Below are 25,103 nucleotides of genomic sequence, written 5' to 3' on the forward strand. Positions count from 1 at the left end.
CCATGGATATGAGTGTACCACTTGTATTTATAGTTGTTGCAGTACAACTAAATCATGGAACCATGGAGATGAGTGTACCACTTGTATTTATAGTTGAAGCAGGGTTACTAACTCATGGAACCATGGAGATGAGTGTACCATTTGTATTTATAGTTGTAGCAGTACAACTAAATCATGGAACCATGGAGTGTACCATGTTGTTGTACCATGGAGATGAGTGTACCACTTGTATTTATAGTTGTTGCAGTACAACTAAATCATGGAACCATGGAGATGAGTGTACCATTTGTATTTATAGTTGTAGCAGTACAACTAAATCATGGAACCATGGATATGAGTGTACCATTTGTATTTATAGTTGTTGCAGTACAACTAAATCATGGAACCATGGAGATGAGTGTACCACTTGTATTTATAGTTGTAGCAGTGCTACTAAATCTGAAAAAGTGAAGGAAGGTAGGCATCTAAGGATTCTGCTACATTAGGTATCATTAAACCAGAACATCACATTACGGAGATGAATATTTGTTTTAAAGCCCACATTTGTAGCACGTTTATGTTTTAAGAAATGTTTTGTGAGTAGTAGTGACGAAACAGTATATCAACTTTATTAAAAGTAATGTATATTTTTTCAAACAACGTATCAGACTTCCTAAACGTTGGCTTCCAAGACTAATTTTACACACAAAAGTTATTAGAACTACAGTAGGTCACTTGAGAAACATGCAATCTCTTAACCTGAAGATGACCTAAGAATGTTGAAACGTTGTTCTGTACTTTATTTTAATTAAAGTTTTAATAACCATACCAACCGTCTAAAGAAAACATTTTTACTTCAGGTGGGTTTCTCGTCACCACGAGATGTTAACAAAATCGAACTGTTTTAATTATAGTCTTTTTATCGTGAAACTGTAGTTAATTTAAAGGTGTGGCTGGAAGCTTGTAAGCCTTGAGAAGCTTCAACTCCCTGTTTATAAACTTTCTAAGGAAACCTGTAGAAATGCCTAGCTCCATCGTAATATTTCTAAGGATACCAGTAAAAATGCCTAGCTCCATCGTAATATTTCTATGAATACCTGTAGAAATGCCTAGCTCCATCGTAATATTTCTAAGGATACCTGTAAAAATGCCTAGCTCCATCGTAATATTTCTAAGGATACCTGTAGAAATGCCTAGCTCCATCGTAATATTTCTAAGGATACCTGTAGAAATGCCTAGCTCCATCGTAATATTTCTAAGGATACCTGTAGAAATGCCTAGCTCCATCGTAATATTTCTAAGGATACCTGTAGAAATGCCTAGCTCCATCGTAATATTTCTAAGGATACCTGTAGAAATGCCTAGCTCCATCGTAATATTTCTAAGGATACCTGTAGAAATGCCTAGCTCCATCGTAATATTTCTAAGGATACCGGTAGAAATGCCTAGCTCCATCGTAATAGGATACCTGTAGAAATGCCTAGTTCCATCGTAATATTTCTAAGGATACCTGTAGAAATGCCTAGCTCCATCGTAATATTTATAAGGATACCTGTAGAAATGCCTAGCTCCATCGTAATATTTTCCTGAATCAAAAGGTGCTCTTTCGTAACAGTCACATCTATAGACTTTATGAATGAGCTTGTTCCAGCTCGGCTCGAATATAAGGCTTCGAAGCCTATTAGAATCTTAGACTTTCTGCTTCACGAGTTTCTGTTTCCATGGAAAACACAAAAACTTCCTTTCTTCAAAATGCTGTATATCCTTCGTCTCATAGTTGTTTACCAGTATCTCTGTAGGTATATCCTTCTTCTGGAATGTTGTGACATACACCATCTAGCTATAAGTGTACTCTTAATGAAATGGTGCTAGAGAATGAGATCAATGTGTAGGTGCTAAACATGTTATCCCTGGTGTAACGTCTCGCACTCGCAGTGAAATTAACATGTGAAAATATTTCTTACCAGATGCTATTAACCCCTGAACTCTTCTCTGTTTGTTGCTCTGTGTCGTTTATTGCAAAATATTTATAATATAGTAATACGTGGTATTGATATTTTGATCGACTCGTTCGAGTAAAATGATTTTTACTCATAGGCTTGATACCGATTTCAGTAAATTTAACTCCCCTCTTTCATATGATAAACTTTATTTATATTTTTTAGCTTTATCTACATTGCATGTTTCTTTTAATAGGCCTTTTAAAGTCACTTCATATTTTACACGACTTCAATCTTTTTTTCCAATTAATGTACCCACACCACGTAAAACAGTTACACTTCATCAATATCTTTATTTGGCACCTCGTATTCATAATTTTATTCCTTATAGTATAAGATCTTCTATTAATCGTGTTAATCAAAAGAAATACTTAAAACAATGGATCTTAAATACTGATGATAATATTCTGGGAACTTTATATTGATTTTGTAAGTTTTGATTTTACTTTATTATGTGTTTAACCATCACAGGACGAGTTAACTCTTTGTTGATGGTTTTATATTGATATTTGATTTTTTGTGTCTAATTTATTGCTTAATAAATTTATTATTATTATTATATTATATTAAACAAACTTTTTAGCATTGATGAAAACTGGAGAGCAAATAATGAAAAAATACAGTTAATAATACACAACCACATTTATGTTTAACGTTACGTTAAAGTTGCATACAGTAAATGTTCTAACAGGAACAAACAACTTTTACACAAGATTTTACCTCTCATCGAATAGGAGAGCGGGGTTGAATCTGTGTACAGTCATTTCTTCAATATAACTGTAGGTAGGAAAATATTTATTCAAAAAATAAAGAAAACTACAACGAATATAATAAACTTTAACCATATTTTCAATAACAAACACTAATACAATTAAGTGCAAAAGAATTTTCACATCTCTCAGCAGTCTACGTACTGGCCGTTTAGACGTTTTAACAATGTGAATGGCCCGACATGGCCTGGTGATTAAGGCGTCCCACTCGTAATCTGAGGGTCGCGAGTTCGAATCCCCGTCACACCAAACATACTTGGCCTTTCAGCCGTGGGGGCGTAATAATGTGTCGATCAATCCCACTATTCGTTGGGAAAAGAGTAGCCCAATGGTTGGCGGTGGGTGGTAATGAGTAGCTGCCTTCCCTCTAGTCTTACACTGCTAGATAGCCCTCGTGTAGCTTTACGCGAAATTAAAAAACAAACAAACAATGTAAAGTAACTATCACACGTGTGTATATCAGCCTAGTTTTTGAGGTGTTGTTAAAAAAGAGCAAGATTGTTATTTAGAAGAAAAGTAATGTTGAATTACAAGTTCTTAAATAACAAATCAGAAAGTTTTAGTTATTTTGAAGTAACAATGAGTATCACTTTATGATACACAAAGGTTACATAGCTAGTTCACCGATTCTAGAGATTCAGGCATAACCGCCTCTGATTTAAAACTTCTGACGATAAAAAGGCAGAAAGACAGAATTACATGCCGTCTACGAATTGACTTTTATAACACTATCCCACCTGAAAGAAGAGAACAATATTCAGTAGCGTATAAAGAAATTGAATTCTCGACCTATTTCTTCACAGTTCAACACACTAGTAATTAGGCTACGATCGGTCCTAAACCAAATATAAAAATATTTAGTTCAGAAAATAAGTTTATAGATATTAAATATTTGAAAATATCTGGATTGTTCCTTAGAAATTGTATACAAGTTATCAGAAGAATTAATTCAAACAACGGGTATCAATGAATCCGGTATTTATAATTAGTATACACGAGAAAAAAATACCAGAACGACTCGTATAATTTCACTGTGAACTAATAATACCCAAATATTTATGAACAAGAAACGACACTAAAACTCAACGTCAAAGAGAAAAAATGACTCCGGTAAACACTTAAGAGAAAGGTATGCGTGTTTAATTTTTCTTTTAACGTTAATAAAGAAGGTTAATAAAAACTAGTTAACTAACAAGCGACACATGTTTCATAGCTTTCTGAACAGAAGACCAACTAATTAACCAGGGAATATTCACCTGCAGCGCATTAAAGTGGAAAATATTATAAGCGGGTGTGTAATTCTGTTCGGCACAATTGTTATGTTCCACTGAAACGGAAACATCATGTCCTGTCAATGGAAAAACGAACACGCTTCCAGTGTCGTTCCCGCCTAAATACATTCGAAATAAATACTGGAAACGAAACATTTTACACACTTCACTAAAGTTGAACAAAGAAAGAATTCTTATGACCAACAGCGTAAATATCGTGCACAAACGTGTTTCCTTGCTATCCTTGTTAGCAACACTTGATGACAGTATAGGCGCTGTTCAAGGCCACTGACAACGCAATTAACATTTCTACTTTTGGATCGTGTATGCCAGCTGATAAGGATCCCTTAATATGATTGAGAATCTAATTATTCGACAAGGATTCGGGTACAGCTGTCATGGAAGAGTTTGTAATACCCATAGTGTCAGATACGTAAACCTAACTAGGTGAAAACAGACATCTGCTTTTATACGTTAAAATATTTTCCGTTTTCTTTTATTATTTATTTACAGAAAAAGAATACTATGTTACAATAGTCATTTTACGTACTATCTGAAAACCGATTCCACTAACAGAAAACAAACGTGATTTCTTTGATTACTAACTTACTTGATAAACTGTACAGTCCAGAGTTGGATGGGTCTAAAATGTTGGGCTGAAAGGGAAAATATGAGCAAAAGAACAACATGAAGTAAAATCCTGTAATAAAAACACAAATGTTATGTATTTAAATATAATGTAATTTTAAATTATTCCTCACATGATTTAACTAATTAGTGTAGTAATAGTTTCAATGAATTAAAATAAGTTTAATATTTTATGTCATCTTCCAGCGACCATGAAAGCGTTTCTGTAGAATTAATTGTTTGTGATCAAGCACAAAGCTACACAATGGGCTAAATAAGCTATCGGTGCTCTGCCCTCATGGGTATCGAAAACCGGATTCCAGCATTGTAAGTCGGTAAACATACCGCTGTGCCACTGGAGGGCTTGTAAAATCATCCAACCGTTTCTTAGTCACAGATAAAATATCTGAAAACCTCTGTTTCTCTACAAAATTATACAACTATATATTTTTTTTCAATAGTTCAATCTCATCTGGTAACCATTCTTTATTTATATAGTTATATGTTTCTTTGTCACAAGTTGAATATTACCCGGTAACCTTTATTTATAGAATTACATAGCTATATGTTTCTTTTTCACAAGTTCAATATTACGTGGTAAACATTGCTTATAGAATAATATAGTAATCTGTTGCTTTGACAAGTTTAAACTTATCTGGTAATCATTCTGTATTTACAGAATTATATAGTAATGTGTTCCTTTGACACAAGTTTAATATTGCCTGGTAACCATTCTTTATTTATACAATTATATGGTAATTTCTTTCTTCGACACAAATTTAAACTTATCTGGCAACAATTCTTTATTTGTAGAATTACATAGTCATCTATTTCTTTGTCTTAGGTTTAATCTTATTTGGAAAACTATTATTCCGGTTTGACTTAGTTGTGTTTCTTATGCGAGTAATTTAGTGAAGTAATCTTATAGTTTCCTGTTTATTATTAATATATTTAGATGTCTTGAAACAAGTATTGACGGAAGTATGTCTATTTTCTACCTTGAATATTCAAAACAGTCATTTGTTTATTTACTATTGGATCGTGTTGGGTTTTTTTTTTTTCGATATACTTCGACGCTTTCGCCTTATATTTATTTAAGGTATTTAAATATAAAAACGATGGTTGTTTAAACCAGCAAATAAACAGTTTAATTAAGATATAACTTCATTGTTAATGTCGCTCAAAAGGTGCTGAACGGATAAAACATGTGAACACCAAACACGCACACAGCATTTCTGCTTTATGAAAAAAAAACTGAGGTTTATTTGAGTCTTCACTTATAAGACGAGCTTAACGGAACAAAGCTGACTATTTAACTACAGTTCAAAGGCGGCAACAAATTATTATATCTTATTTAAAATATAAGTATGCTATGAAAAGCCTGCAGTTCTTTAGATATTTGAACAACGAGCCCTAATTGTACTTATAGTACAGTTACTTCATTGGCATCGAGAGTACATGCGTCATACATTAAGATCTGCATCGTAAGTGTCTCAAATAAGCGTAAAATAAACCGGTATCATCAGGTAGATATTATCATACAGATATCAGCTGCCGTTAGGTTCTAAAGCAGCTGATAAGAAAGAGGAACAGGTGGCGGAAATTCAATTCAAGATTCTACAAGAGTTTTCGGGATAATGAGTGGTCGAAAGTAACAAGTAACTCAGTATTCAATGTATTACTACATTCCATAATGAAAAAAAGGTATGCGTTTAGAAAGCGTTAGGGTTATTGCAATGTTTCGTAAAATTTGATGCGTGAGGGTCCTTCCAAATTTCCACGGGCTAGCCCATAGTCCAAATCACTGATACCATAAGTGAGAACACAACAGGTGGGGTGGGACAGATAGGTGGATCACGGGTCTTTTGCCACACCGAAGTCGTCCGTCGACAAAAATGTTTGAGAACCACTGTTTCTTATTTTGGTATTTTACTGGGTTTTTTTTTAATCTACGCGTTTTCATAAAATCACTAACTAAAACTCAGTGTTACGCCGGTATATGTTACTGAAAATGTGTATAATTTAAGCTATTAATGTTATTAACCCTCAAAATTACAGAACCTTATGCCTATTACTTCCATAACGCATCACAATTAGTAATGTTTTACCGATTACAATAATCAGTTTAAATATTTGACTAAAGGAATCGGTGAAATCACCCATTTTCTATATAAAACATACAAGATAAGCACCTAACAAAATCGCCCATTTTATATGTAAAACATACAAGATAAGCACCAAACAAAATCGCCTATTTTGTATGTAAAACATACAAGATAAGCATCTAACAAAATCACCCATTTTCTATGTAAAACATACAAAATAAGCACCTAACAAAAGTTAGTAAAATTCACTTCAATATTCAGGGGATATTCCTATAATTTGTTACATGAGTCATGTGTTACTACAAAGTAACAGTTATTCAACAGTATGTTAAAGCTAATCTACAAAAACTTAGTTACTTGCCGTTATCATAAAGTAACAGTTCTTCAACAGTACGTTAAATCTAATCCACACAAACTTAGTTACTTGCCATTATCATAAAGTAACAGTTCTTTAAGTAAGTTAAATCTAATCCACACAAACTTAGTTACTTGCCGTCATCATAAAGTAACAGTTCTTCAAGTAAGTTAAATCTAATCCACACAAACTTAGTTACTTGCCGTCATCATAAAGTAACAGTTCTTTAAGTAAGTTAAATCTAATCCACACAAACTTAGTTACTTGCCGTCATCATAAAGTAACAGTTCTTTAAGTAAGTTAAATCTAATCCACACAAACTTAGTTACTTGCCGTCATCATAAAGTAACAGTTCTTTAAGTACGTTAAAGCTAATCCACACAAACTTAGTTACTTGCCGTCATCAAAAAGTAACAGTTCTTTAAGTAAGTTAAAGCTAATCCACACAAACTTAGTTACTTGCCGTCATCAAAAAGTAACAGTTCTTTAAGTAAGTTAAAGCTAATCCACACAAACTTAGTTACTTGCCGTCATCAGAAAGTAACAGTTCTTTAAGTAAGTTAAATCTAATCCACACAAATTTGTTACTTGCCGTCATCAGAAAGTAACAGTTCTTTAAGTAAGTTAAAGCTAATCCACACAAACTTAGTTACTTGCCGTCATCAGAAAGTAACAGCTCTTTAAGTAAGTTAAAGCTAATCCACACAAATTTGTTACTTGCCGTCATCAGAAAGTAACAGTTCTTTAAGTAAGTTAAATCTAATCCACACAAATTTGTTACTTGCCGTCATCAGAAAGTAACAATTCTTCAAGTAGGTATCTCTGTGGTAATAACAATATATTTCAAAACAATTCAGATCGGGTATAAAGACCTAATAAAAAGACATAGAAAATTACTTATATACATATATAAGGTTTAAAAACGAGGCATTCTAGAGTTATCATTGTTCGTCGTATTGGTTTAAACCGGAGTTATCAAAGTTTTTGAATGGAGTGAGTTTTACGTAAAGAACAAATCTATTTCTACAGTAATTGTGATTTGTCATGAACTAATATTTGTTTTACTTAAACTGTAGCTATGGAATATATGTAAATAAATGGAATGTTTTTAATAAACTATACGACTTTGTGGAATCTGTCATTCGAAAACTAAACTGTATTTCTTGTTGATAAAAATCACAGTTAAAATGCTTTTTTCACTAAAGGTTTTGTGCTGTTCTTATTTAACCAAGCAATAAAATAATGGTCTTGCCATCCGTTATTCATTATATCTAATATTGTCTGCCAAATGACATAAATGATCTGAAACCACTTGCTGATAAGTATCATCAACTACGGTAGTGGTTCATAATAGTGATTGCCAATTTGTTGTTCCTTATTATTATTTAATATTGTTTCGCCAGCCTCCAGACTAGACTATATTAATAAACACATCTTTGTCATTGTAAACGGCAATTTTGAAGTTTATTGGACTATGTAGCAAATAGCAGTGGGTGCATAGTTGTTTACACCCAATGGTTTTGATGTAATATGTGGTTTATATGAAGCTTCATTATCCATACATCATTATATATATTTATATATGTATAGTGAAATTAAATAAAGACATTTAAATGAAGTTAAATAAGTAAACAAAATCATGAGGAAGGACTGCGTTAAAAACAGCAAATCCCAACCTCTGATTAATTATATTATAACCATAATTTTTTTAAAAAAAAAGCCAAAACAAACACATTAAAATTTAAAAAATACACAAAATACCCTGCAAGTTCAAAAATATCCTTGGGTGCAAACTACAATGTGGGATTATAAAGTGTATCTTGGAGGTGACTTCAGAAGTAGGCCCACACTGTGGTGGAAATACATCATCTATCAGTTTTTAACCTCCAATCCGCTAGTCTCACACAAGAAATAGACACAATTAGACAAGAAATTAGGAAACTGAGATGTGGGTGCTCGAGCTCACAACCTTCCACAATGAAGAGTAATACAGATGTGTGGGTCCTACTTCCGCAGTCACCTCCATAACCTAGGATACACTTTATAATTCCACATTGTAGCTTGTACCCTAGGATCCTTTTTTTAAATATGCAGCATATTTTGTTTAATTTTAATGTGTTTCGTTTTGGCTTAAAATTATGTTTATAATATAATTAATCAGAGGTTGAGATTTGCTGTTTTTAACGCAGTCTTTTCTCATGATTTTGTGTACTTATTTAACTTCATTTGAATGTAATTATTTAATTTCATTATATATATACACACATGTAAGTGGATGTACGTGAATGTTTATATGACAGACGTGACACATGTACCATAGCAACCATTGACGTAATATTGCATCTACACTGATCTCGTGTATCGTGTATCATTTGTATCTCAAGACAACTGGTATGGGTATTAGAACTTTAATTTAAATGAAATACAGAACAACGTTTTGACCTTCTTAGGTCATCTTCAGACTAACAAAGATGACCTAAGAAGGTCGAAATATTGTTTTGTATTTCATTTAAATTAATGTTCTAATACCCATACCAGGCGTCTTGAGATATCTTTTTATTTCAAGTAGGTTTCTCGTCATCACTTGTTTATAAATATAAGATTCCTGACTTTTCGGATACGACGCTGCTGATAGTTTTGTTTTGTTTTTTTATTACTGCATAATCTATTTTGGCCATGTTACACAAATGTTAAAACGTTACACATATGTTTAGGATGTCTCCCATCACATAAATCTTTAGGCTTTAGTTTGAGAAAATAGCAACAAAATCAGTTTCGAACATCGGATCGACAGTCACGGAGATGGTTAATAGTAATTGTGAACTTACAGCCAACACTGTGTGATAACGAATGGTATAGATACTGCAGATAAAGTAGCCATTCTTGAAGCTGACTGTAGTGAACGACATGAACCGTGTAAGTAGGAGACAACGAAAATGGAGATTCTAGATTAAAGTAAAGCAGAGATTTTGTAGCAATATATTATATTTATAAAATAGGTTCAGATAAAGTATGCAGGAGTGACGGTCAATCAGAGGTTAGGGTCATCACAGTGAATGAGGGTCGTAAAAATGTCACGATCCCAAATGCATCAAAAATGGAGGGAAGTTATATTAATATATCAATTCATACAAGCATGCATATATAAGACTCATACGGTTACAAAATTCATTTCATACATCATTCATGTATACATATACTGACCATATATGCTATATATATGCAATTTTACTTCCTCTTTAAATACTACTTTCGTTAAAATATCACGGACACTAACTAGCCAAACCCACACCTACTAACTGGCCAATTTATACCCTGACTCGACATGATTTATTTTTATTAAGTAAAAAACAGACTTTCACAACCAAGTAAGTAAGAAACAATGAGCACATATGTGACATGCTGGAAGCAAACACAGAAAGCAACAACACCAACATTCGTGGCTGCTGTCTCAACTACATTATTAGGTAATCAACAGTGTACATTAATACAGTACATAGCAGAAGTGCCCTACATCGATGAGCAATTATAATAAATGCTATAAAGGGAGGCTACCTCTTTTTCAACCGTGAACCACAGAACATGAGCCATACGTCTGATGCGAAGATACTCTTCCATTATGTCAGTTCTGCGTATTTCACTACCAACGTCTTCGCTTAGTTTAGTCTCTATTCGAGACATTAAGGCAATAAAACCGAAATGGGCAAGTAAGACAAATCGTTCTTCTGTTTGTTTTCCCATTTAAACTGGGCCCTTATGGTGGTACATTTACTTTATACTATTTAGTATCTTCGAAATGTGTTCAATCAAGTTCTCAAATTAAAGAGACAACTCTAACTTATTAATATGCATACATATGTTCGAATACTTTACTGTAAAATTGTCAATTGTTCGTTCAGTCTTGTTCATATTTTGTTCAAGAAAAAAAAAAAAGACTAAACGTATTCACGTGACGTAATGCTTACTGACTACTGACTTTATAATATCGTCATTAAAGTCGGTTATTTCATTCAGTGAATATTAGGAAATACGAAAATTTAGTGTTTTTTTTGGCTATTTATTAATGATTCAAATAATGTTTCACCAACTGATGAAAACAAAAACTTGAATGTCTTGTGAACTAGCTCCTGACGATTATTGGAAAAGTAAATCGCTTTCTAAAACGTTATTATCAGCAATATATTGTTTGTTTTTTTCAACTAGAAAGAAATTTTTAATTATATAGTTATTGTTAAACTAAATCATAGCTTTCTACTTCCTCTGCCTTGTTTCCTGTCTGGAGACAACTCTTCAAACTCATTGTTGAGCTTTCCTTTACTACTAGGGTGAACTTTATCGATTTTTACATTAGTGATTATAATTAAATGGTAAAAATATTTTATCACGTTGTAGTTCGTAAAAATGCTTCTAACATCACATCATGCTATTAACTGTGCTTTCTAACATCACATGATGCTATTAACTGTGCTTTCTAACATCACATGATGCTATTAACTGTGCTCCATTTGACACGTTTGTAAAAAAAAAGGTAATTCCACTCTACCCTGCCAACGAAACTGATCCAGCAAACAGCGAGTCAGTAAAACTATATACATCTTGTAAAATACATGGTACATCCAAGTTAGGCTCAACATGGCCAGGTGGTTAAGGCACTCGACTCATAATCCAAAGCTCGCGGATTCGAATCCCTGTCATACCAAACATGCTCATCCTTTCAGCCGTGGGGGCGTTATAAAGTGACAGTCAATCCCACTATTCGTTGGTAAAAGCGTAGCCCAAAAGTTGGCGGTGGGTGGTGATGACTAGCCGCCTTCCCTCTAGTCTTAAACTGCTAAATTATGAACAGCTAGCGCAGATAGCCCTCGCGTAGTTTTGCGCAAATTCAAAACAAATCAAACCCAAATCCAATTCCAAATAATATGTAGACCAAAATAAAAAGTTCTTTAGGTAAGAAACGTTAGCTTAAACGCGGCGTATTTTGTTTGCTCTTTTAGGAGGGAGAATCTTAAAAGCAAATATATGAGTTACATATGTCACAAGCACATGACACAAGATGGGTTCCACGTGTTTCAAGCACATGACACAAGATGGATTCCATGAGTCTGAAGCACATGAAAAAGATGAATTCCACGCGTTTGAGGTACTTTGAACGGCACTTTATCCTGATGTTAACAATAACTGGTTATTTTTATACCCGAATTTTTAATGCTTGTTACTCTAGTTGTCCATAAGGATGAGAAATCAGTTATATATTTATCAATGCCAGTCAGTCTCTTTTAGATAACTTACGGAGTTACAACTTGTGTCTGTTTTTGCTAATTAATCATGTGATACAGTGCTTTGTGTATCTATACATATATATATCAAAAGGCAGTATTTCCAGTAATGTTATCACATCAAAACTGTACTCAGGTCCTTTATTTGCTAATGATACCATTGTAAAAGCAACTGAAGAACATTGGATATCTTATGACAAGTAAATATTTATGTTTTACGCAATATGTTTTGAAATTTTTCTCATTGCAGTAAATATTCACAGTTCTAGTTTACTGAAGTTGTACTATGTCGCAGTTCTAGTTCACTGAAGTTGTACTATGTCACAGTTATAGTTTTCTGAAGTTGTACTATGTCGCAGTTCTAGTTCACTGAAGTTGTACTATGTCACAGTTCTAGTTTACTGAAGTTGTACTATGTCGCAGTTATAGTTCACTGAAGTTGTACTATGTCACAGTTATAGTTTTCTGAAGTTGTACTATGTCACAGTTCTAGTTCACTGAAGTTGTACTATGTCACAGTTCTAGTTCACTGAAGTTGTACTATGTCACAGTTATAGTTTTCTGAAGTTGTACTATGTCACAGTTCTAGTTCACTGAAGTTGTACTATGTCACAGTTCTAGTTTGCTGAAGTTGTACTATGTCGCAGTTCTAGTTCACTGAAGTTGTACTATGTCACAGTTACAGTTTTCTGAAGTTGTACTATGTCACAGTTCTAGTTTACTGAAGTTGTGCTATGTCACAGTTCTAGTTCACTGAAGTTGTACTATGTCACAGTTCTAGTTCACTGAACTTGTACTATGTCAGCTATTTGTATTTATCTTTATGAAAAAACCAGTAAAATCATCTGTCACAGTCCCTAATTTTGTACTTTAACGAGAGAGAAGTCAGCACCCTACCACCAAGGATTGGCTGTTACTCTAACACGAAAGAATGCAGCACCCTTCAACCAAGAATTGACAGTCACTCTAACAAGAGGGAAGGCAGCACCCCAGAACCAAGTTTTGACTGCCACTTTAACAAAATAGAAGGCAGCACTCAACAACTAAGGATTGGCTGTCACTCTAACAAGGAGTAAGGCAGCACCCTACCACCAAACATTGACTTTCACTTTTGTTTAATAAGAGGAAAAGCAGCATCCCACCACCTCGGGATTGACTGTTACTTTTATGGTGCACTCACAGCTTAAAATGCGGAGGACAGTTTGTGATATCGCATGGATTCGAAGCCGGTTCTCTAGCTTTCACTTACTCCATTTATTCCTATAACTAATGAAAAATATGGTTAAGTTGGGTTCTGTAATTACGATTCTTTATTACATTTCATTAGTTCAATAAACAAATATTACCTGGATAATCAAATCATAATAAACTTTTACTGAGTGCTCTTTGTAGTAAACCTAGAAACAAATGCATTTAACTGTTCTCGTGTTACATTTTAGACTAGTTTTAATCGGACGTGCTACTATTTGGATGCAAGAATATTTACTTCCAATTATTATGGGTAATAGTGCTTGTTATATGCATAAAAGATATTGCGATGTTAATAAAACGGGTTCGTACATAACACAGTTTAATTGTGGTGATGCAACTTCCTTTAATTATATACGTTTACAGAATAGTAATTACAGAACACTAATGAATATTTAGTTTGAAATCCAAACTCTAGGTGGCCTTGCTAAGTTACAAACAACTCTGAAACTCAATATGAGTCGTAAACGATAAGAATTATTAGGCCTTACATCTACTCACTTGAACAGGAAAAAATTTAAGTTTTTCTGAATTTCGGATTTTAAACCAGAAGTCTATGTAAAACGATTATTAATGTACTCGCGTTTAAAATGGGTTTTATTATATCTGTTTTCACAAAACTTATTCACAATAAGGTATGGTAAAAAAGATTATGTATGATCGTTACATTTTCTAAAATCGTATTTTACATTCACTTTTGTTTGTTATTTTGTCCTGTAAGTAACAACATTCACTTTTTAAGACTTTTGGTAAGCAGTATCACTGGACAGATGGAGGGCAGACTGTTTTAAAAACCAGCTGTCAAACTACGTGACAACAATGTAAATCTATGCCATACTCCCCCGATAACGGAAGAAGATATTAGTAACATGCCATGTTTTATTATACGGTACGATACTCTTAATAAGTACGTTGTTGTGATTTAATATTTTTGTATTCATTAATTTAGTTTGCTAAGAAAATAAGACCTGAGGTTTAAAAAGGATACAGGCTACTTAAAATATTAAGAATATTGTGCTGTGCGTGAAAGCCAAAATATAGGTTTTTAACTTCACACAAAATATGTGGTAAAGGAAAAATAAGTTCCGATAACAATTTAAAAAAAATTAGCATATGCCAGTGTTAAGCCAACTTTTAGTATTTTGTCTGAGTACAAGATGATTGTTAAAATTTAGTATTTATTATGTATTGTACTGTAGTTTTATTTTATTTCTGTTGGATATTCAAAGCACCAGTCGAGGAACATTCGTTCTGCAATTCTAAAATCACCGTTAAACACTGTGAGATATTTTGGTGAAATACAACTGTAATGGACTGTAATGGACGCTGTTCTATGACAAATTAAGTGAGGTAAGTAAATAAATAGACATGTATTTTTAAATGTGTGATAACCTTATTTAAGCCTATACATGCCAGCTATATAGTCTTGCACTGACTTCACCTGCAATTATAGAGTAATGACTGAATTAACTTGTTTGTTTGTTCCAAAGCAAAACCGCATTGTGCTATCTGTTATATGTACCGCAGGGGTTGTATGTTTAAAATTAAACACAAAGATACCCTGTAGGTTATCTGTGCTCTGCCCACTACGGGTATCTCAACTCGGTTTCTAGCGGTATGAGTCCTCAGACATCCAGCTGTGCACTCCACCATAAGGAATTAAAGTGTTGTGAGTAGGTAAACTTACCACTATCCCACCAGAGGACACGGAAAATATAAAATAATCGCTAGTGCTGTGTTCACTGAACCCTGTAAACTTAGAGTTGTAAGTCCGTAAAACTATCGCTGTTCCACCTCAACCCCCCATTCCGGAGAATAATGAAATATAAAAGAATCATTAGTACTGTGTATGTCGCAAGGAATCTAGCTTGGAACTTAGCGTCGTAAATCAGTAAACTTACTACTGTTCCACAGATGTACACTGAACTATAGAAAATTGTATCCACCGAAGGGGTTCAAGCTCCGGAGTTAAGTGTTTAAGTCCTTAAAATTACAGGTGTTCCGTCGGTGGATAACGAACTATAAAACAATCACTCGAGTATGTGTGCTACGCAAAATTGTCTAGAACGTGCAAGTAAGCAGCTAAATCATGCCATATATTTAAGAACTAGTAGACGTTCTAATTAATATTTTATGTTTAGGATCTCTTTGCTGAGTCTGATAACATTTGTTCAAATGTAGCACCAATTATACGGAGATTCGTGGAAAGTTTGGTATCATTGTAGTTTCGTGGGAACTACGGACATTTTACGCTTTATTCATACATCAGTCAAATCCGGTTAAATACAGATTACTAATTTCTTATGCTGAGTACTTCAGTTGATCATTTAACAACTTGTATCGCAGTGTGCCATAATTATTAAGTACACACAAGAGTTGAGTTTCTGTGTTAAACATGCCTACCTCAGAATGTAAGCCAAGGCCAAAGTAAAAAAATCAAGGTTTCATAGAGAGTTAGAACAGTTTCTGAAATTATTGTACATGTTTGTTAGTATCCCCAGTTTGCCAGGCATGGCCAGGTGGTTAGAGGGCTCGACTCGCAATCTGAAAGATCCGGGTTCAATTTCCGTCTTACCAAACCTGCTCGCGTTATAATATGATGGTCAATCCCACTATCCGTCAGTAAAAGAATAGCCCAAGAGTCGGCGGTGGGTGGTGATGACTAGCTGCCTTACCTGTAGTCTTACACTGCTAAATTAGGAACGGCTAATGCAGATAGCCCTCGTGTAGCTTTGTGCGAAATACAGAAACAAACAAATAAAACAAAATACCCAACTTTTTAAGCTTTAAAGGGAGTAAGAACACTTTCTGAAAGTGCTATATAGGTCTGTATATGTTTTCTTATAGCTGTTTCCACCGCGGGGAATCGAGCCCCTAACTTAAGTGCTGTAAATCAGTAGACTTACTGCTGTCCCAAGTTTTAAGGTCTTAAAGGGAGTAAGAACACTTCCTGGAATTGTTATAAACTTATGAAAATCATGTTAAACAATTTAAGGATAGCACAGCTTCTTATTTGGTATTTTGCAGTGACATTCAGACAGAAAACGTTAGCAAGCATCAGTTGGGTTCTTGATAACTCGAAAAAATTAACTGTATCACACATACAACGATGTAATATTTGTTTATATCACATTGCATTTGTATTTCCTAACTATTTTCTCTGTTGCATTGTGTTTCAGTATTTCTCCCGAAAGATGGTAAGAAATATTACAATACATACTTTTCGGACTGATGTTTACTTGAGTCGTTTTATAATAATAACTTTTAAAAGTAAATTATCCTTGTGGGAACTTAGTCGGAAACCACATGGTTAAATCATACATCTAGGACACATGATTTTCAGTGTTTTACTATTTGAGGTATAGAACAACACGAGCACAAAGCCTTCAAAATCTGCTTCTAAGGAACACTAACACCTTTATGAACAGAAAGAGACAAGAAACACACACATATATAAAAAAATCCGTGATTCAAACTATTTCATTCTTCTGAACAGTTTTATCTCTAAAATATTTTCTCAAATTAAAACTTGTAGCCATGATTTGATAGTCATAAGTTTGTTCAAAGATCCTTAAATTGGAATAGCAGTAATAAATCACAGTCAGAAGTGATCAAATATCATAATCTAGAACAGAAGTCATAAATCACAGTCAGATGTGATCAAATATCATAATCTAGAACCGAAGTAATAAATCACAGTCAGATGTGATCAAATATCATAATCTAAAACCGAAATAATAAACCTCAATCAGAAGTGACCAAATATCATGATCTAGAACCGAAGTAATAAACCACAGTCAGAAGTGATCAAATATCATAATCTAGAACCGAACTATTAAATCACAGTAAGAAGTGATCAAATATCATAATCTGGAACAGAAGTAATAAATCACAGTCAGATGTGATCAAATATCATAATCTAGAACAGAAGTAATAAACCTCAATCAAAAGTGAACAATTATCATAATCTAGAACCGAAGTAATAAACCTCAATAAGAAGTGATCAAATATCATAATCTAGAACAGAAGTAATAAATCACAGTCAGATGTGATCAAATATCATAATCTAGAACCGAAGTAATAAATCACAGTCAGATGTGATCAAATATCATAATCTAACACCGAAGTAATAAACCACAGTCAGAAGTGATCAAATATCATAATCTAAAACCGAAATAATAAATCACAGTCAGAAGTTATCAAATGTCATGATCTAGAACCGAAGTAATAAACCACAGTCAGAAGTGATCAAATATCATAATCTAGAACCGAACTATTAAATCACAGTAAGAAGTGATCAAATATCATAATCTGGAACAGAAGTAATAAATCACAGTCAGATGTGATCAAATATCATAATCTAGAACAGAAGTAATAGACCTCAATCAAAAGTGAACAATTATCATAATCTAGAACCGAAGTAATAAACCTCAATAAGAAGTGATCAAATATCATAATCTAAAACCGAAGTAATAAACCACAGTCAGAAGTGATCAAATGTCATAATCTAGAACCGAAGTAACAAATTACAGTCAGGAGTGATCAAATATCATAATCTATAACCGAAGTAATAAATCACAGTCAGAAGTGATTAAATATCATAATCTAGAACCGAAGTAATAAACCATAGCCAGAAGTGATCAAATATCATAATCTCGGAATAGCAGTAATAAATCACAGTCAGAAGTGATCAAATATCCTAAATACAAGAAAAAGTGTTATAACAGAGTAAAATATGATAAACTTACTAATATGAAAGTTTATTTTCGTATGTAAGACTACGAAACATGTTTTGATTGAAACAGAATATCTGAAACAATTCTTATCATAACATAAGTATTTGGTCAATAATTAGGTCTCGGAGCCTTAGCTTTTATATATTTCTGTATTCCATCTATTGAAGAGTTTTACCGTGGAAAATGAAAAATGCGACCAGCGAAAAGCCAAACATACAACATTTAAGTTAAAACACAGTAAGATAACAAGTTGAAGAAAGTTCTGTTACAGAAAATACCTAACTAATAACCTATAAGAAACAATTGTATGTCACAGTAGTAAACACCAAGAAACAATCAATTGAACAAACTTAGTAATTGTGAGCAACAGAATAATTAAACGAACACATGACAATCTAAGCATTACTTGTCACAATAACAAACCTAATACACTCTGAGCCAAGAATCAGTGAAAACTACATAATTACGTCAGCTTTATATGACAAAATATTTTGGTTTTAATACGTAATTTTATAGTGTCTAATCAGGACTGAAATGAGTTTACTCACAAACCACAGTTTAAAACGATACACTTATCTCACTACGTACTTTGTGTTAGTATTACATGTGATGCAGCGCCAAAAATAACTTATAATTCAACACTTAGCGAATAATGAAAATGTTACAGGTTCGATCCAGAGATTATTAGAAATTCTCCAAACAGGAAACAAGGAAGACAGTTATTTCGGACGATTTTCAAGCCAAATATTTCTTCACATGTACATACCTATTTTATTATAGCTAAAGCAGTTTGTTATTTAAATGATATAAGGATCTGACTGTACATATATGTTTTATTATAGCTACAACAGCTCGTTATTTAAATGATATAAGGATCTGACTGTACATATATGTTTTATTATAGCTACAACAGCTCGTTATTTAAATGATATAAGGATCTGACTGTACATATATGTTTTATTATAGCTACAACAGCTCGTTATTTAAATGATATAAGGATCTGACTGCACATATATGTTTTATTATAGCTACAACAGCTCGTTATTTAAATGATATAAGGATCTGACTGTACATATATGTTTTATTATAGCTACAACAGCTCGTTATTTAAATGATATAAGGATCTGACTGTACATATATGTTTTATTATAGCTACAACAGCTCGTTATTTAAATGATATAAGGATCTGACTGCACATATATGTTTTATTATAGCTACAACAGCTCGTTATTTAAATGATATAAGGATCTGACTGTACATATATGTTTTATTATAGCTACAACAGCTCGTTATTTAAATGATATAAGGATCTGACTGTACATATATGTTTTATTATAGCTACAACAGCTCGTTATTTAAATGATATAAGGATCTGACTGTACATATATGTTTTATTATAGCTACAACAGCTCGTTGTTTAAATGATATAAGGATCTGACTGTACATATATATTTTATTAGAGCTACAACAGCTCGTTATTTAAATGATATAAGGATCTGACTGTACATATATGTTTTATTATAGCTACAACAGCTCGTTATTTACATGATATAAGGATCTGACTGTACATATATGTTTTATTATAGCTACAACAGCTCGTTATTTAAATGATATAAGGATCTGACTGTACATATATGTTTTATTATAGCTACAACAGCTCGTTATTTAAATGATATAAGGATCTGACTGTACATATATGTTTTATTATAGCTACAACAGCTCGTTATTCAAATGATATAAGGATCTGACTGTACATATATGTTTTATTATAGCTACAACAGCTCGTTATTTACATGATATAAGGATCTGACTGTACATATATGTTTTATTATAGCTACAACAGCTCGTTATTTACATGATATAAGGATCTGACTGTACATATATGTTTTATTATAGCTACAACAGCTCGTTATTTAAATGATATAAGGATCTGACTGTACATATATGTTTTATTATAGCTACAACAGCTCGTTATTTAAATGATATAAGGATCTGACTGTACATATATGTTTTATTATAGCTACAACAGCTCGTTATTTAAATGATATAAGGATCTGACTGTACATATATGTTTTATTATAGCTACAACAGCTCGTTATTCAAATGATATAAGGATCTGACTGTACATATATGTTTTATTATAGCTACAACAGCTCGTTATTCAAATGATATAAGGATCTGACTGTACATATATGTTTTATTATAGCTACAACAGCTCGTTATTTACATGATATAAGGATCTGACTGTACATATATGTTTTATTATAGCTACAACAGCTCGTTATTTACATGATATAAGGATCTGACTGTACATATATGTTTTATTATAGCTACAACAGCTCGTTATTTAAATGATATAAGGATCTGACTGTACATATATGTTTTATTATAGCTACAACAGCTCGTTATTTAAATGATATAAGGATCTGACTGTACATATATGTTTTATTATAGCTACAACAGCTCGTTATTTAAATGATATAAGGATCTGACTGTACATATATGTTTTATTATAGCTACAACAGCTCGTTATTTACATGATATAAGGATCTGACTGTACATATATGTTTTATTATAGCTACAACAGCTCGTTATTTACATGATATCAGAATCTTATACTGAACCAGTCACTGACTTGATTTTTAGTAAAGAGAATACTTAACCATACAAATCATAAATCAGCACTCTTGGCTATTTTTAAAATAACTACCTAGTCAGGATATCTCATGAAGTATTTAATATGAATCTTTCCTTCAACTACTGGTCTGTTTTGCTCTTTGAAATCCCACAATAACTTATATCCAGATTTACCATTGGTACCATGGGTTAACCTTATAATCACATTTATGACAGTTTTATTCTCTTGTTTCACCCTCGTATTATAGCTTTCAATTAGCACACTCTTCATTTGAAAATAATACAACTAACTGAAGTAATGTAATCCCAATACAACGTAATATGTGAGAAATTAATTTTAATAATTGAGCAGTAGCTGGTTAAGACTAAACAGAATAAAGACGAACATTCCAGAGTAAAACGTTTAGCTGCGGAAGAAATTAGGTTTCAAATCCCGATGTTATGTTCGAAATGTACTTATCAGCACAGAATAATTTATTAGCACAACTACTTTTCCTTCAAATAGCATGTAAACATAAACCGAATTTGAACCACCTGCTAGTTTCAAAATGATGAACTCCCAGCTGTCAAGCAGACTAGTATTATACCGGTGAGAGTTATTTGTAGAACATGTATATTTACTCATACACGGAACGTGCTTAACATGAACTTTAGAACAGTTTTTTTTTTTTTTAAATGCGACAGTTACTGTCGATGTAATTTGAAAAGCAGGAACGTTGGAGATCAATGCTTTGCTGTAATGAAATAACCCTAAATACAAATCTTATTATCAGTATAATATATAGTGTACCTCTTGTTTTTACGACTGGCATTTGATACAATGAACTGCTTTGAGATGAATGTTGTTTCTCTTTCTTTGCTTATTTATAAAAAAAAAATGTGCAAATAATTTCATAGTTCTATACCTTCTGCTCTGTGGTTTCATCTTATAGTTGTAGTTTATCAGTTATTATAACACGCTAACCAATATCCAATCAACTACTACAATACCCTTACTGACATGATTGCATTAGATTGGTTTGGTTTGTTTTGGATTTCGCGCAAAGGTACTCTAGGGCTATCTGCGCTAGCCGTCCCTAATTTAGCAGTGTAAGACTAGAGGGAGGACAGCTAGTCATCACCACCCACCGCCAACTCTTGGGCTACTCTTCCACGAACGAGTAGTTGGATTGACCGTCACGTTATAACGCCTCTCCGGCTGAAAAGGCGAGCATGTTTAGTGTGACAGGGATTCGAACCCGCAATCCTCAGATTACGAGTCGAATGCCCTAACCACCTGGCCATGCCGGGTCGGGTTACACTAGAATAGTTACTGCTGAATTGTAGATACCAGATGTTTCTGATCAGGTCTGGTTAAGCTTGTATTACAAACACTTCTTAAAATACAACTTCCTAAAATAACCAACATAATGAATTACAAACACTACTTAAAGTACAGCTTCTGTAAAATAACCATCACAGTGGCTTACAAACAGATTCGAAAATGTGACTTCCCATAAATCGTTACTATAATGCCTTACAAACAAATTTTGGGGTGTAGATTTCACACAATTACTGCCACAGAGCCTTCCATAAATGTTCAAAAGTGTGTCTTCCCTATATTACTACTATAATGCTTTACAAACGGGTCCCTGAGGTAAAGATTCCACAGAATCACTATTACACAGTCTTACATATAGTTTCAAAAGTGTGTCTTCCCACAGATCACTACTATAATGTCCTAAAAACATTCCTTAGTGTACAACTTACTAGCAGAGTTCCTAGAGGATTACAGTGTGGTTTCAGAGTAATCTCGGCACATATAAGTTGAAACTTGAATGAGATACACAAGTAGCAGGAGTCACTACCTAAATAAATAAAGTGACCTTAATTCTTGATGACAAGATACCCACTCGAAATAAAAATGTTTCTCAGAACGGCTGGTATGGATATTAACACGTTTACTGATAAGGGGAGAACAACGTTTCGACCTTCCTAGGTCATCTTCAGGTCTTAATCCAGGAAGGTTGAAATGTTGTTTTCCCCTTATCAGTAAACATGGTAATACCTATACCAGCCGTTCTGAGAAACAAAGTGACCTTCACCTCTTTAAGTAAACTGTAAAGTAAACGTTAAGTTTCCTAGTCCTTCAGTTCCAGGAGTCTGTATGTACGTGCATTGAAACTAAGTGCTTATAAAGCATATAGTAGCTGGCCAGATACTTCCGCCCAAATAGCACAGGAGTTGTACTACACACACAAACTACAGGACTTGCTAATGATAGGTTTCAATAACTCTCGCTGCATCTGAACACTTATTTTAATCAAGTAATAACATTTCCAAATTCTAATTAACCCATGTTGTAAATGATAGTTAGAACAGAATACTCATTAAATTATACCGTAACTAAGTTTATTTCTTATACATCAAGCTAAACTACTGCTATAGATCGATTTCAAGCTTCATTATTCAAAACTGTGTTGGGTATGTATTTTGAAGACACGTGGCCGGGAATAACAAAGGTGGGTCAAGTCCAAACACCAACCACTTTATCACATAGGGGTGCAAGCTAGGTTTGGTGGCAATCAGTCCAGCGGTTTGTCAGTTATAAGTGGACATAAACACGTGTTTATCTAACAGTGGTTTAGATTAATTTCCATCACAAGTTGATTCAGTTTCATAGCACAGAAACAGTTGGTTTAATTAATTACAAATCGTGTATTGGTTACTGGTGTAATTTAGTAGAAGAAAGGTCCACCTCTCGAAAGTGCTCGAGTTATAAAGATTCTATTTCATTTCTGTCAAAAATTCTTGAGCCTACGTATTTTTCCAACATCATGGTGTAAATTAGTATCAGTACATTATTATCTCCAAACAATTAACATCACGCCATCACTAACATTTTCGTGTTTGTCACAATGCCAGTTTAATTACCGAATTTGTAAATATGTTGTCAGTAACATTTGTTACACCTGTCGTAAAATAGGATTTAAGAATGTTACAAACACCCCAGTAAACTTTCAGAATATAATTTAAAACTCTTGGGTAACGAAAACGCTCTGAATGGAAAACAAGAGAGAAAATAAAACAGATGTAAGTCTATTATGTAATAACGTTCAAGATCTCACCGGAACGGCTGTTACACTGTTTCTATTTTTATTTAAGATACACCCAAAATAAAAAGGAGCAGTAAATAAGATATTATGGCAGGGGGAGTCTCAGTGATGACTTGTTATTTTTATGAAACTAAATTATAAAGTTTTGAAGCACAGATACTATAATATAGTTAATACTAGCGATACGATTTAAAGTTTAGCTTCCTGAACGGTTTCTTATTTATAACGTGTCGTTTCGTCCGGTTTCTGGGTGTAATAAATTATTCATGTTAAACCAACAATACGATTTAAGGTTTATTCTCTGTGAATGGTTTCTTTTTTATATAACCTCTCGTTTCATTTGGTTTCTGGATGTAAAAAATTAGTTGTTTTGTTTTTTTGTTGAGTATCTGTATAAGACTACTAGAAGAATATCTGTATTGTATTATATATCTCTTAAATAAATATAAGCGAAAGAGCACAGTGTAGTATATTCTGGCGAAATTCGGACAAATGAAAGATACAATGAAGAAATTACGAATAATAAACAAAATAGCATTGTATACGAATAATTGCTTGACCCAACAATAACCTCCTGGTGTCCAATCAAATTTAAAGAGTAGCCTGGCAAAAAAAAAGGTTATTACAGAATTCTTCATTTTTCTTTCACTTTTGAAAGCTTTTGAAATTTTGTATTACACACTTGAGGGTGTTTTGTACAGTGTACGTGTTTGTGCGTATGCGATGAAAGAAAATATTCGTTAACCCGTCACGTTCCAACGCTATAATGGCGATTTGCTCACCTATTATATACAGGTTTAACTAGATGTGTTTCAGGCTCGTTCTGCATACAAATCTCTAGTTCTATAACAGGTCTTTCCTCGCTTCTAATATTAAATTACCTTTGAAAAACGTTCAGAAGAGAATAATCCTGAAGAATGATGAATATGTTTTGTGATATAAAACAAGAACGCATAAAATGATCATCTGAATTTTCAAACAAGTAAATATTATTGGGAAAGGTA

The 25,103-nt window shown here is 33.2% G+C and overlaps 1 protein-coding gene across 1 annotated transcript in view; it reads left to right on the top strand.

Moving 5' to 3' along the window:
- Positions 1 to 14,961: 14,961 nt before the first annotated feature.
- Positions 14,962 to 25,103, top strand: part of LOC143255443 (paired box protein Pax-6-like) — a 156,285-nt gene continuing 146,143 nt past the window's right edge. Inside the window, exon 1 of the mRNA XM_076511115.1 lies at positions 14,962 to 14,981. The gene's annotated coding sequence lies outside the window, so the exon portion shown is untranslated. The remainder of the gene's footprint in view (positions 14,982 to 25,103) is intronic.

This window comes from Tachypleus tridentatus, chromosome 7 (assembly GCF_004210375.1).
Source record: "Tachypleus tridentatus isolate NWPU-2018 chromosome 7, ASM421037v1, whole genome shotgun sequence".
Classification (NCBI taxonomy): Eukaryota; Metazoa; Arthropoda; class Merostomata; order Xiphosura; family Limulidae; genus Tachypleus; species Tachypleus tridentatus.